The 15,855-nt window shown below is 44.2% G+C and overlaps 1 protein-coding gene and 1 long non-coding RNA gene across 2 annotated transcripts in view; both read left to right on the top strand.

Annotated features, from left to right (window-relative positions):
* TACR1 (tachykinin receptor 1) overlaps positions 1 to 15,855 on the top strand; it is a 58,533-nt gene that overhangs the window by 30,085 nt on the left and 12,593 nt on the right. The window lies entirely within an intron of this gene.
* Positions 10,004 to 13,224, top strand: LOC310769934. Its single transcript, XR_014551866.1, has 2 exons — positions 10,004 to 10,602; positions 12,673 to 13,224. It is a non-coding gene; the product is annotated as an uncharacterized lncRNA (long non-coding RNA).

The following is a 15,855-nucleotide window of genomic DNA, read 5'->3' as shown; positions in this document are numbered from 1 at the left end:
AAAACCCAGGAAAATCCTCTTTGATTTGTCCAAATACTCACCTTCCCTCCCTCCTTTCCTCAGCTAACCAGGAAATGGTCTCTGCATATCTGAATCTATGGTGCATTTAACAAGGTTTAGGTACTAACTCCTTGTGTTCAGATTAAGTGAATTTTCACATAGCAAATGTTCGTAAAGCAGGACTTGAGTGAGGTAGTTGTTTTTTATTAGATTTATACCCTGCACATTCCCCCAAAGGAGTCGTCCTTTGCCAGCTTCCTGGTTAGACTGCTGCAATGTGTTATACACTAGGCTGCCTTTGGAGACAGTTTGGCAACTGCAGATTATTCCCAGTGCAGCACCCAGGCCACTAACTGGGACTAAGCATTTTGATCCAATGCTTATGTGACTTTCACTCAGGGCTCAGGGTCCATTTCCAGGTCCAGCTCAAGGTGAGGATGGGGGAGAAAGTAGTTCAGTTTGCACACCTTCTGAACCGCTATGCAGACTGAAACAGAGCTATCCTGTGAAATTTGTACTTCTTAAATTTTTATGACGTAGTTATCCAACCAGAAATGCATCTTTAAAAACGTATATTGGGGGGGAGTTCATATATTAGTGTAAATAACATACAGAGTGTAAATAACATACAGAGATATAAAAATTTGAAGAAATGGCTTATAAAACTGTTTTAGAGGGGAAGATGCACACAAAAATGAGTATGTTAAGAGAAATATATTCTTGCTACAGTACTGCTGTTGGGAGTAACTGTTAGGGATCTAGGCAGAAAGTGTGAGTCATGTACTCAGGTTCCCATTGTGAGCTGTGGAGACTGGCTGTTCTGTGCAAAGCACTCCTCTGTTGTACAACATATCCTTTCCTCAGGTTCCCTCTTCTGAGCTCTAAGTGTGCAGGACACAAAGCCAAAGAGATAGAGCCCCATCATCTGAGGCTGTGTACAAACCATACCTTTAAAGCACATTCAGAACACGTCCTTTCCCTCAAAGAATCCTAGGAATTGTAAGTTGTTAAGGGGGCTGAGAGTCACTAGAAAAACCACTACCCTATTCCCCTCACAGAGCTACAATTCCCAGAGTGGTTTAATACTATTTTTTTTCCAGGGAACTCTGGGAATTGTAGCTCAGTACAGCTCCCAGGATTCTTTGGGTGAATCCACGGCTGTTAAAGTGGTATGAGAGCACTTCCAATGTAGGAGGCAGATGCTGGATGGTTGCTGGTCCAGAGATAAGTCAACTCACTGAACTCACTGTCCCAAAACAGCATCCTTTCAGCAGGGGCCGCTCCAGGCCAGGGGCTGGAGGCAGGGGATAGTGCCAAAGAGACAAGATCAAGTTCCAAAGAAAGACAGCTCAGGCTCTCAGGGCCTGGGGCACATGCATTGCAGGGGGTTGGACTAGATGGCCCTTGGGACCCATTCAAGCTGTACAGTTGTATCACTCTACATAGTGAGAACCGGGAACAAGGTCAAGATGTGAGGCAGCAGGAGTGTGTGCGTTATCAAGTAAATATATGGCACGTAGGAGAAACAGCTATAACCCAGGAGGGCAGCTCTTCCAAGTCAGTTCTTCAGGAGAAGTTTGTTGCCCTGCTATGCAGGCTCCCAGATCTCAGCAGAAATCACATTTGTGTTAACCATCAGCTCTGATTGTAGTGAGTGTCTACACTTATTTATTTCATTTATACCCCACCATCTTTCTCCTAAGGAGCTCAAGGTGGTGCACAGGGCTCTTGCCTTCCTCATTTAATCTCTATAACATCCCTGTGAGGTAGGTTAGGCTGAGAGGCAGTGATTTGCCTAAGGTCACCCACCCAGGGAGCTTCATGGCCAAGTGGGGATTCGAACCCTGATCTCTCCCAGGTCCTAGTCTATCTGCTACACCACACTGGCTCTCATAAACAGAACAGCAGCAGTAGAGGTCTGGGAGCCCAGGAGTAGAGCTGAGCTCAAAGTATGAGGTGGGTCCCAATTCAAGGCAATAGTCGGGGAAAGGAGGCGGGTGTAGACAGGGTCCACGCACTGGCAATTGTAGGAATGTTCAGGGATGCAGGAGAGGATATATTGTTTGATTATAGCCTTTCCAACTTGTGTTAACAAGTTCACAATTCAGCAGAGTAACATTCCCCCCTTTTTAAACTCACAGCGGATGCGTTTGCTCAGGCTCGCTAAAGCCTCTATAATAACTGTTCTGGTATTTTCCCCTTATTCCCTCATAAAAGATAAGACACGACACAGTCTTCTATAAAAGTATAAAAAGAGTTTACTCACTCACATTCTGTTTACAATCGGATCCCAGAAGGCAGACTTAGTTTCCAGGTGTATGTTACTTTTCTAAGCTATCTCATAAGGAGACAGTCCCTTTGTCCTCTCTTGGCTGGAGAGCATCTTTGGCTAAGCAGATGTTGCTTCTTCGATGCATGTGGAGAAAAAGAGATGGCTGCCCTGCCCTGTGCTTTTGTCATTACCTGCACAGGTAAGGCCACACCCACCTCTAGTCACATGCAGAGGAAGTTTGTCCCAGCCCAGAAGGAAACAGGAAGTTTACCTGCTGGCTGGACCAAAATTCCTCCCCATGTGTAAACATGTTCACTCTAGGAATGTTGTATTTGACTGCTCTTGTGTTTCACATCCCACAGCAATATGTTGTTTAGTTTGAAGGGCAGGTTCTGAGGCCCTGGATTTCTAGAGCCAGGTGCCCTGGAGATGGGCCCTTGGGGTCAGCTGATTGAATGCTGAGGCTGACAGATATGGCAGGACCCAGTCCAGGCATCTTTCCGGGCTTGTAGGTGAACAAAGCAGTGGGGTTGCAGGAGGCAAGATGTGGGAGTCTGTCTGCTGGAAATCCTGGTTTGAGAAACACCCTCTCCCTTCCACAATTCGACTGGAGAGAGAGAGAGAGAGAGAGAGAGAGAGAGAGAGAGAGAGAGAGAGAGATGCCATCACCACAAACAGGTTCCATTCAGGCAGGAAGTGTACATTGAGAGAGAGCTTGGCACTCATTTCATAGAAACCTGATCAAGAACTTGTAGGATTTTGATTGCATGATCATTTCAGGCAAAGGCAGCTCTGAAAGGAAGGCTGGTTTTAAAAAGAAGAAAAATCTACATCTCATTTGAATCACATTTGGTTTATAAAAAAAATCTCTGCTTGTTTAGCATGGCAGCCAAGAAGAATAGAAATAGGAAGGTACCTTGAAGTACCTGAAGTTCAGGGCTATTCAAGCTCATTTCATGATGACCTTGAATCATGACATGGGTATGAAACACTTCTTCACAGATGAGATTCAGCCCATGTTACAAGCTGTACGTCTGAACCTACATGTGTGTCTTGGAACTCAAGGACTAGATGACCCTACAATTCTATGCTTCTATCTATATTGCTGCACACACTCCTGAGAGGTTGGGATCTTTTTTCTGGAGTTAGTGTGTATGTCTGTTATGAATACGTGTTTGCCCTTAACCTTGTGCCCCAAGAAGTTCATGCACAAGAGGAAAGGAGAGACACTGGCTTATTACATGAAATGAAAGTGACAGAGTATGTGGATGGTGCTTTTGTTTGAGAGATGATAATTAAAATTTGCTGATAACACAAGATTAGTATGCTGATCTTTGCTTTAAGTGTTAAGAGGTCAGAATATTTACCTATCCCTTCCAAAACACATTTACGATCAAGACTTGTACCAGAGCTAAAATAGTTTAACAACTGGGGGGATATTATATATCATGCCAACTTTGCTGATACGATGATGTGCAGAAACAAGCCCCATGGAAGTCTAGACTGGCACACCATTTCATTCTTTCCTCCTGTGCTCTCTATAAAATATTATTTGCAGGTAACACAAATAAATATGAAATTTGGTGTAACTTTTGGAAGTGACATAGGATCAGAAAAATCTTGGCTTCTCAGTTTCCTGTCATGTCATCGTTACTCCTGTGCAGTGGTACCTCCGGTTAAAAACTTAATTCGTTCCGGAGGTCCGTTCTTAACCTGAAACTGTTTTTAACCTGAGGTACCACTTTAGCTAATGGGGCCTTCCACTGCTACCGCACAATTTCTCTTCTCATTCTGAAGAAAAGTTCTTAACCCGAGGTACTTTTCTGGGTTAGCAGAGTCTGTAACCAGAAGCGTCTGCAACCAGAAGTGTCAGTAACCTGAGGTACCACTGTACAAGAAAACCTTCTATTGAAGCGAATTGGCACAGTTATTTACTCAGCTCAAAGGGGATTTTGTCTCAACATGCATAGATCTAGTACGTTCCTCATGCCACATACATCACTCACTTCAGGAAATTCTCTCATCGCTTGCTGATTCTGAGTTGGATGTGTGACCAGACTGCAGTTAAAGTCCTGTATCTGAAAGCAATGTCAAATGATTTGAAATTTCCATATGTGGTCCTTGATTTTAGATGCAGGTCACCAGGAAGGCCAGTGCAGTGTGATGAGGACATTCTGGGGTTGAAATTCATGACATGCCCCCAGCTGTGACCTGCACATACTCATTACTTCCTCGGTTTGATCGGAGGACAAGATGAAGAACATCTCTGCCATGTGGAGGAGGCTGAAGTCATTGCAGTGTCCTTTCATTACATATTTATGAATGCAAAGCATAATCTGTTCGTTGATGTGACGATGAAGGCCTCCAGCTTGATAACAGGCATTAGATTCACACTCTGCCTCCAAGCAGAGACTGAGACTAATAACTTGCTGAAATCTAAAAAACCCATTGGTTTAATTAAGGTATCACATTTTCTTACACAGAAAGGAGAAAGCTGGCTGCACTGGATGCCATGTCAATAAGGTGGTCAATGAAAGCATAAAACTTGTTGATTTAGAGCACAGCAACCTGTCTCTGGAAATTGATATGCTTCCTTTTGGCAATCTCCATTCTCCCCCAAGGGAGTGTATTAGAATCAGGAGCGCAGGTAGAATCTAGTACAAAAAATGAATTATGTAGGTTAGAATTTGAATAAAGTTTTTTTAAAAAAAAATCCTCATTGACTTCAGTAGCTTTTTACTGTTGCTTAGATGAGAGTCCAGGTCTTGCTTTACTGAGACCCCAAGTAGCATTCTTCACTCCTCTGTGTCCTCCTTTATTTTTGCCTGTGCTGATAATTGATACTGTGCTAGGGAAGTCTCTGACATGGGCTGGCTGCACTGGTATGACAGTCTGGAGGGCTTGTTTCCAGGGAACAAAGCTGTCAGAATGCTTGTAGTCAGATTTGTGTGAGGGAAGGGAAAGTTGTCTGACTGGCTAAGAGCCAAACTTTACATGGGTCCTTGAGAAAGAAAGGTTTGCAACATGCCAAGGACAGGTAAGATGTCTTGGGCAGTAGGGTCCCAGAGTCAAGGTGGCTGAAAGAATTTCAGGTACAGATTGGAGGGGGAAGGGCGGGAGGCTGCAGAAAGTATACATTACTCCAAGAACTGACAGCTCTAAGTTACACAATATAAGGTAGCATTCATATTCATTCTGTAGCATCTTCCATGGCCATATTTTACTAGCTTTTAGCTGCTGGTTCTCTTTGGATACATCTACATTATGGAATTGTAGAGTTGGAAGGGACCCAAAAGGGTCTTTTATTCGCTGCAATGCATTCTGAATAGCAAACCCTTCCCTTTAATCCAATGTTTCTCAAACTTGGGTAGCCAGCTGTTGCTGGACTTCAACTCCCATCATCCCTGAGCACTGGTCCTGCTAACTAGGGATGATGGGAGTTGTAGTCCAACAACAGCTGGCTACCCAAGTTTGTTGAGCTTTTTAAAAAGATTTAACACCAAAATTGTTGACTTTTTTAGGATTGAAGTTATGCAGCTTTTTAAAAACTTATACACCAGGAAATAAATTGTCACAGGGGCTGGATTAAATCGACCAGTGGGCCGGATTAGGCCCCCAGGCTGGACTTTGGACATGCCTGGTCTATAGGAAGATAAATGGGAACTGAAATGCTTATGGATGTCCCTTGAAGACCAGCTGACCAGGGGGAGGAGGAAATCCGATCAGTTCAGTGCCTGCCCTGGCACTTGGAGGCAGGGTGTAAGGTAGGCAGAATACAGACCTTCTTGGCTTCCTCCTGGAATGCTAGAGTTGCCCCCTTAACCACAGCTGGAAAGGCCTGGCAAGCAGAAGTTCCCAGGTTCCATCCCCACCATCTCCAAGAGAAACGGCCTGAAATCCTAGTGAGCTGCTGCAAGTTTGGGTAGACAGTGCTGAGCTAGATGGGCCAGTGGTCTGACTCCATAAGGCAGCTTCCTGGGTTCCACAGCTGAGTTATTGTGGCTGCTAAAGTTTCGTCTCAGTGCAGATCCATGCCAGCCGGAGCAGGTCATGGTCTCTGTGAAACCCGTCAGGATCTCTCCTGCCTGCCTGCCTTCCAGGCTCTGTGGACAAAGCAAACTTCCAAGCCTGGAGGCCTTTTCTTTGTATTTAAACCTTTCCATGGCCATCTGTGAGAACCTGTGTGGTGTAGTTCCTGTGCTTTCCAGGACTGGGAAATCTGCTTTGTGGACATTAAAATGAGAACTGCCATGCTTAATTAGTGCAATTCATTTTCAATCAACAAAACAGGTATCCGCAATTAATGGTAGCAGATTTTATTTTATTGTCTACCATTACTTATAAAAACTGCAGGTGGCAAGAAGCTGTCTCTCTCCCCCTCTGAAGAAAAACAAGTATTTTCTTTTGTTAGATTTGTCGTCATCTTAGCAGAGGGCAAGCTTTGCTCTCATCTTCCAAGGTGACAGCAAATCTAGAAAAACAATTTTTCCTCCCTTCAGACTGTTTTACACATATGCAAATTCAATAATTCATACAATCAAGAGACCACTATTTCTTTAATAGGATGACAGCCATAATTTTTAAAATGTTCTGAGTAAAGCAGGGTTTATTCATGCAGTCATTTTTAATGGAACAAGGTGTTATATTTCCACAAGCTCAATAAAATAGAACAAGTTACACAAAGCACCATGTTCACACGTCACAGTGTGGGGCATGAGCAAATTGTGCCTGCTTCACTCTGGGCATCCAGTGATGCACAGGGTGGGAGTATGAACGCTGCATGGAGAAGCCAGCTGATTCAGAGTGGTGGATCTGCAGCCTTGGAGGAGCCCATGCCTTGTCCATCCACTTAGTCTACCTTATATTTTGGAAAGTTGTTCATCTGTTCGCTTTGCATTCGGACACCTCTTGAGATATTGTTCCATGCCACCCCACTCTCCAAGCAGAGACAGAATCCAGCTGTTTCTTTTTTATATATATAAATATTTATTAGATTTTCCACTTTTATACAAACACAAAAAGAAAAAGAAAAGAAAAATATTAAAAACAAGTCAATTTCAGTAACAATTTTTCAATAACATGTTTCTTTGACTTCCTCATACCTCCCCTTCTTGTTTTCTAGTTCAACTTGTTAATCCAGCAAATCCTAATCTCTTAACATTCCTTTTTTAAAATAACACCTTATTTTCCACTCAACTTTTTAAATTTTATGACTTAAACAATTTCAATCCCTATTATCTTTATCATAACAGCTAGAGACCATAAAAGTTCAATCCAGCATCTTTTCAGAGTTCATTAATTTTGTAGTGTTTCTGTAAATGTCCTTAAATTTCTTCCAATCTTCTTCTGCCGACTCTTCTCCCTGGTCGCGGATTCTGCCGGTCATTTCTGCCAGTCCCATACAGTCAATCAGCTTCATCTGCCATTCTTCCAGAGTGGGTAGATCTTGAGTCTTCCAGTGCTTTGCTATAAGTATTCTTGCTGCCGTTGTAGCATACATAAAAAAGGTTCTGTCCTTCTTTGGCACCAAATGGCCGACTATGCCCAAGAGAAAAGTCAGAATCCAGCTGTTTCAGGCACTTACGTATTTTTTGCTTTATAAGACTCACTTTTTTCCTCCTAAAAAGTAAGGGGAAATGTGTGTGCGTCTTATGGCACGAATGCAGGCTGCGCAGCTATCCCAGAAGCCAGAACAGCAAGAGGGATCGCTGCTTTCGCTGCACAGTGATCCCTCTTGCTGTTCTGGCTTCTGGGATTCAGAATATTTTTTTTCTTGTTTTCCTCCTCCAAAAACTAGGTGCGTCTTATGGTCTGGTGCGTCTTATAGAGTGAAAAATACGGTACTTAAGTTCAGTTTCCTTGGACTGAAGGTCAGCGGAGACTGCAGTGTCTTTAGGATGTATGATTTCATTTACAAATATCTACAACCTGAGCATCAGGTGGAGGGACTCACAGCATTAACACCCCAAAAGATATTGCTTCTCCATTAGTCGCAGCTTTGGATCCAGCACAGAGCAAGCAAGTATCTGTTTCTCCATCCTCCAGCCTGCTTACAGCTTGGCCCCCACATGCTATGCATGCCATTGTTCTCCTAGTTAGCAGCTAGGTGGTACAGGATGGAGGAAAGGCCCACCCATTAGCTTGGGGGGGCCCCATCACTTAGTTGTAGCTCATTGCAACTCAGTGGCGTAGCGTGGGGGGTGCAGGGGGGCCGACCGCACCGGGCGCAACATCTGGGGGTTAGGGTTAGGGGGCGCAAATCCACGAGCTAGGGGGCGCAAATTACTTGCCTTGCCCCGGGTGCTGACAACCCACGCTACGCCACTGTTGCAACTGATTTCCTTCTTTTGGATGCTGATGAGGGCATATAAGTGGCCAGCTAAGGTAATTGTCTTACTAGGAAACTTAGCTCAGCAACCTCCTCTGTTAAATTCTAACCCTCCCTGGGTGAAGGACCCCAAGAATTGGAAGGATCGGGCATCATCCAGACCCCACAAACCCACATCTTTGTAAGTAACTTTTGCATGATGGTTCCTGAGAACAAGGAGCCGGTTTTATGCCTGTGTTTGGATACAATTGGATCCCATTTTGAATTGCGATGATGGACTGAACATTTCAAAATGGCACTGATTTGTTTTGTTTTGTATCTTAGAATTACTGAGCAATGTTGGGTATGAGGCTGCGGCTATTTGTAAATAAAGGGACTATTACTCCCCTCCAAAGAAATATTCCTAATAAATATTGCAAAAATGCCATGAGGATAACCCACAGCAGCAAAAGAACAAATGTCTTCCCTCCCTCCCCCCCCCATCCCTTCTAACCAGTGCTGCTTTCATGACCTCCTTCCAAAGTTCCCTCCAACTCCCAGCCCTGTCATTCAGCATCATATCAGCTAAGGACGATTCTGGGGGCATGGAGTCTGAAGCCTCTGGCTTTTTCAACGAGGATGAGTTTTGCATCCAGCCTGTTGTTTCCATTGTGATAGCCAGACACTTGTGTGTCTCAACTTTAGCCTCTGAAACAATATACGCCAACCCACCAAACAACCCAAAGGGGAAGGGGTGTGTGTGTTATGACAGCACAATCATGTAACAATGCAGATAGAAAAGCTCTCATTATCGTATGCATTCATTTATTCTTTTTTATTATTTTCATCCTGCTTTTCTACAAATGCTTACAAAACAGCATAGTTATATATTTAAAAAAGCAGGAAAGAAAACCCACTGAAAAACTACCAGTTGTCATGCAAAGCAGTGCTAAAATAGCACAAAAGCAATAAAATGTGAAACCCAGTTGCAAGTCGGGTGGTGAGTGCCACTGGCTATGTAGTCAAAATAGAGCCACCACGAAACAAGATGGTGGTACTGGCATGGTCAGAGCAGGTGCAGATTTTGGTAATATGATGTCCTGAGCCAGGACAACTTTTGGCACTCCTCCTAAATATTTCTTATTTTCACAATATTTATTTATTATTATTTTGAGCTCCCTCGACTTGGCACCCTGTGCGGGGAAACTGCCCACATTCTCCTAAATCCAGAGCTGGTGAGAGGAACCCTGAAGTTTGCAAAAGTACAAATAAACACCTACAAAGAGTGTGTATTGGGGAGGGAGGGACACAGCCCAATGAAGGTAAAGCGTGCTCAGTAGCTGATATGGAAAACCCATAGTGCTGGTGGAATAGATAACCTGAAGGAGGGCATGGCTGGCTGGCATTCCACTAGAAGGTGGGCATATACAGAAACTTTTTGTTCCAAGGTTGCATTTGGATACATTATGCATCTATTATGAAAATGCAGTATAGTACACATGCAATCAATTTCCCTTCTCAAAAACTGGACAACTTTAAAAGAAGATAGAACAGATTCATAGAAGATAAGTGTGATGGGTTTTCTTCAATTAACCACACCAATTGTGATGTTCTAGTCAGCTTTATATTGTCATAGCAGCAGTCGCTGGGGAACCACCCAAAGTAGAGTCTCCAGGCCTATAAATCCCACAGGCTTACATACCACCCAACATTTCTCTGATGAAAACAGGGACTTCCTATTCTACAACATTAAGCTTCTTGCGTGTTTGATCTCACCACACACATAAGACATCATATATGCATCTTTTGCCTTGAGCCAATTACAACCTCTGTTCATCTTCCTTGCCTTGTCACCAGCTTCTTCCCTCTCTCCATCTCAGAAGATGTTGCTGCTGCCGACTCTCTTCCTGCTTCCACTGGTCCTGCAATTCATGTGCCCTGTGTGGACCTGTGCCCAGGTCCAATCCTTAAGATGAACAGCTTCTTGGGCACGGGGGACCTTCGACTCACCACCACCACTGTGGTTAGTTTTGCTGTGTTGCCAAGTCTATGTCTTCTGCAGGATTGCAAACCCTAGCATGTGTAGCCAGTCCTACAGCTCCTAGGCTTTCCTAGCAATCTCCATTAAAAGAGTCAACCACCCACTCATTTTGCCCTTGTACTGCATACAGAATGTGGGTTTCTGGACACCATACTTCTGTTGATGCAGTCTAGAATTGCATTAGTGTTTTTTTGCTGCTGCATCACACTGTTGACTCATGTTAAGCTTGTGGTCTACTAAGACCCCTAGATCCTTTTCACAATGTACGTACTGCTGGCAAGCCTGGTGTCCCCCATCCTTTATTTGTGCATCTGGTTCTTCCTGCCTAACCTTACATTTGTCCCCACGGAAATTCATTTTGTTAGCTTACGTTCAGTTCTCCAATCTGTTACGGTCATCTTGAATCCTGATTCTATTTACTGAGCTATCAGCTACCCCTCCAGTTTGGTGTCACCTGCAAATTTGATAAACTTCAAGTACCAACTGAACGTCAGCCAACTGTCTTGAGCCAAAGGATTAGGGTGAATGTTTTGGTTGAAGTAGGTACTGGGTGACCTAGATGGCCTCTGCAATAAATTGTGTCTAATCACTGTGCTCCTGTGAGATCTAAAATGCTGACATAGGTTATGAAACAGAGAAGATTGTGAAAATTTTCAAGCACAGAGACTTTAGATTAGAGCAGCATCTGTGAACTGTGTTCACCAGTCTTCCTGGTTATTATGGCCTTTGACTTTGAGATGCTTCTCCATCGCCTTGACATTTGATGAGCGATGTCTCACCAAGTAAACAAGAAAAACAAAACAGGCCACTGCCTTTATATCTAAAAGGTCAGGGCATTTGATAAAGGTGTCTGTTGAGCAGGTCTGTGGGTGAAAATGTCTCGGACAACCTCTCTTTCCCCTCCCCTAGTAGAAGAGAGGCAGAGTTGCATCCTTTTTCTCTTTAAAGGGCATTCTCTTTAAAGCTCTTTTCCAACACATGCAGTGAAAGGCCTGTGGATGTCACTACAAATTAGCTCCATTTTGCCATCCCCTGATGATCTTGGTTATTTAGTGCCACTGCCTTTTAACATTTATCCCCCTGTTTTTCAAACTGAAGTCTAATCTGTCCCAATTTTATTAGCTGATCAAATGGTTTCAGCCTGGGAAGAGAGAGCTTCCACCGTTTGCAGCTTGCTGCAATTAAGTTGTCCTCCTCCCTTTTCATTTGCAAAATGAAAAAGAACACATCTAGACTAATCTGTAGCGTGCTATTTTGTGATTGCCAAACAACTTGATTAAGTTATGCTGTGGTATTTTCCTCTCACTCTGCAGCTTTGCAGGCTTAATAGATAGCCTAAAATAATAATAAAGCATGACACAGTATCACCTTTCACCTTTGGTAGTCTGAGTTTCTAGGGTATAATTCAGTGGATTTTTGTTTGTGACAATTCCTAATTTAGACCCATTTCAGGGCGGAGAACCTGGTTTATTACCAGGGCTACTCATGGGGTTTTGTATGAAAGTGTAATCAGTTTTTGTGAGGTGACTGGTTGATTGCATGGGTGGCTTTTTAAGTTTTCTTTGAAGGTGAAAAGACACCCATGGCAAGCTTATTCATCACACCAGTACTTTGGCCTCAGGGATTCCTGTTTTCTAGGAAGGGATATCTTGCATTTCTGACACTTAGGGATCATCTACACTCCCATTTGTCCCGCGATTTCTAGGCATGGATCCAGGAAGTTTTTCTTTTATCCTGCCACTTTCCCTGGGAAAACCCACTGTTTAGTGTGAATAGGAACAATCATCAACCACATTTTCTACAGATTGATGTTTGTTCCGATTCAGCTATAAAGAGCTGATTTTCCCAGGGAAAGTGGCAGGACAAAAGAAAAACCTGCCTAGAAATCTCAGAGCAATAGCAGAATAAAGGGAAGTGTGGATCAGTGGCGTAGTGTGGGCACGGCTATGGAGGCAGTTGCCCTGGACACAAAGTTCTTAGGGATGCAAAATTTCAAAAGAAAAGAAAGTAGTAATAATGAATAAAAAATAGTGTGCCCTCTCCTTCACACAGAAAATCTCCCGAAGTTCATGTGGGCAAACTGAGGAGCAGATTTTGGTGATGCCCAGTTGCTAGGGAACCCTCCACTTTAGAAAGATACCCGCTGCTGACCAACCCTCTGTCCTTCTCTCCGCCATGCTCAACGCTCACGTGGCAACGCGACTGCCACTTGGGTAGGTTGCCAAGCTATTGCCCCTTCTTCCTAGCCTATCAGCAGATGGGGCACAGGAGCTCCACCTCACACCACTCCCCCCTTGCCAGCTGGTGCTGCTGGTGGTGCCAGAGGCAACATGGAATAAGATGACAAGTGGGTTATCAGCCGCAGACCAATCAGAAGAGAGAGTTGGGGTAAGGGGACAGTGCCAAGGAGAATGAGAGTTATCGTCGACCTGCCCCCCCCCCCAAGTATCTCTGCAAAGGGAAACTGATCCTGGCTTTGTAGAGGAAGTTGCTGGCCCCTAACATGGGTTAGGGGTGCAATACTTGCCTTGCCCTGGATGCTGGCAACCCACACTACGCCACTGGTGTGAATGAGCCCTTATACTCGATAAATCCTTGTCCCTATAACTTTTCAGAATGGTTTCTTGTGGTGTTCCAGTGTGATGTAGTGGTTAGGATGTTGGACTAAGACCTGGGATACCAGGATTCAAATGCCCACCATGAAGCTCGCTGGGTCACCTTGGGCCAATCACTTCCTCTCACTTCCTCTAACCTACCTGGATAGGAGAAGGGGGGGGGGCTGTGTACACCACCTTGAGCTGCTTAACGAAAAAGGTGGGATATAAATGCAATGAATGAATGAATGCTGCTGTAAATTAAATATTCTGCAGTCTGCGGGGGGAGCGGAAGAGAAGATTTGGATAATATATTTACCAAATGACTTTGGGCATATATTTCTATTTTGGTGACAACTTGCTATCAGAGTGTTAGCAGCTTCCTTTCTGCCTGTGTTTGAATGGCTTTTAGCACCAACCATTCAAAGATAGCCTGTCAGCCAAGATGCAGAGCAGCAGCAGCAGCAGCAGCTGTGAGAAGTGGTCATGGCTCATGCAACTCAGTACTTCTCTTGACCCAGGAGAGCTCCAAGGAAGACTTGGCTTCTCTTCTGCAGAAAGGTGGTTAATTGGAAGTCAGTTGCCGAGAAGGAAAGCAGCAGGCGGGGGATTCCTAATAGCATCAACTCTACTCCTATGCCTGTATAAATGTTTCTGTCAGGCACATATGGAAGCTCTCTAAGTGCATTAAGTTCTTAATCACAATGAAAAGCATGATCCAGACCAGGGTGAGAGGAAATGGATCCAGCCAGCAGGCCAGAGCCAGACCTTCTCCACCCTTCCCCTCTTGCTCGGTTCCTCTGCTTGCACCAGTGGTCACAGTGAAGCTTTGCAGTGATACTGCTCAGCTGCTGGCTCATTTTCCTTTCGTCTGTGGATGGGAGCAAAGTGTTCTTTCCCCCTTTCTTCTTCAGCAAGCCATTTGCAAATTACTCACAATCAGTGATGGTTGACCTGCATATGGGTCCACTCATCTGGGCTGTTCCAAAGGTTTCAGCTCTCAGGAACTCTTGACACGGATGCTGGTGGCTGCCAGAATCTCAGTTGCCTCCAAATGGAAAACCTTACAGAATTTGCAACTTTTGCTTTGGTATATAAATATGTGGATCTTAGCAATAGCTGCAAGAAATGACTCATAAATTATGTGTTGCCAAAGGCTTGGGAGACCCTGGAAAATCCTATGTTGTTTGGTGGGATTTTAGCTTATATACAGCAAATACTGACACACAGGACTTCCTTTCCACAATATGATGTCAAATTTGGCTTTCCTAATGGTTTTAAGTACTTTACCAACCTAATATTAAGTCTCTTCCAGATATACTGTGCTGCTTTTTTGTACTTCTATTATTTTTATTGTATTGACTTGTTTTATTTGCTTCAATAAAATCTTATAAGTATATGATAGGGCAGAAATTGAACATGAAAGTAAGCTAGCACTTTGCCCCTGCTTGCTCTCATTCCAATCCCAGGAGTGGAGAGAGAAGCAAACAGGACAAGCTCGTGGGCACTTTCTTTCTTGCTCCTTATTTTGCATGTCTGAAGGCTGAATCTGGGCGCTGAAAATCCCATTCTGCGGCTGCGCTCTGTGAAGACGTAGCTCAGATTCATTCCTGGCAGAGTCTGACATTTGATGAGTCCAAGCAATTGTCAGCTGCTGCACAGCTCAGTCCGCTCCCAACCGCATGGCTCCAGGGAGTTCCTAAGTTCAGAATAACATCTGCTGAGCGTGACTTCAGGTTGGCCCCAAAATAGCTTTTGGCACACTCCAATCCCACAGGGAGCTATTGTCTGAGCTCTGAGTGATGCCACCGTTTATTTATTCTTAACTTGATGCTAGTCAGTCTCACATTACTGCATTTGCCGTACTCAAGGGTCCCAGGTGATGAGTAAAACATGCGTTACTGTGTATTGTTCATGAATTCCCCATCGCCAGGTGAATCAGTTCAAGCCAAATTGATGCAGAGCATACTCCGGTTGTCTGGAGAGATAACTTTTAGAATTGAATTAGGCATATATTTTTCAGTTAGAAAACATGAGAGCATTCTATTTAGGGGTGTGTTCAATTCTTGCAAGAGTTATATGGCTGACATGCTAAGCAGCTACCCATTTTACAGATGGCAACAGAGATTGAGTGAGGACTATGTGTTGCATTTCCACCAGCTCTGACTCAACGGCACCAGTGAGGCTAGGGAGCTGTTTAGTCCAGCAACAGATAAAGGAGCAAATAAGAAAAATCCTGCAGATGGATGAGGCCAATGGCCCATAAAGTCCAGCATCCTGTTCTCACAGCGGTCAGCCAGGTGCCTGTGGGAAGCCCAAAAAAGGACCTGCGTGCAAGAGTATTCTCCTTCCCTTGTGACTTCCAGCCATGGCATTCAGAAGCAGACTGCCAGTGGAGGTGAAGTTGCTGAATCAGCAGGGGAGCTGCTGCCCAGCTAAGGAAATGATGAAAAGAACAAGGAGATGGGCAGAAGGAGGTGTTGCAGCAGCAGCAGCCTGGCAGCAACTGAGCAATTTCAGAGTACTGAACCACCCTGAGATCTTCTGATGAAGGGTAGTATATAAATCATCATCATCATGGCCTCCTTGTAGCTTCTGCCTCTCATTGCTTCTTTTTTCAGTTGGAGGAAGTGACTTGTCA

Source organism: Podarcis filfolensis, assembly GCF_964270895.1.
Source record: "Podarcis filfolensis genome assembly, chromosome: 8".
Lineage (NCBI taxonomy): Eukaryota > Metazoa > Chordata > Lepidosauria > Squamata > Lacertidae > Podarcis > Podarcis filfolensis.
This window is presented reverse-complemented; position numbering and strand designations above follow the sequence as displayed.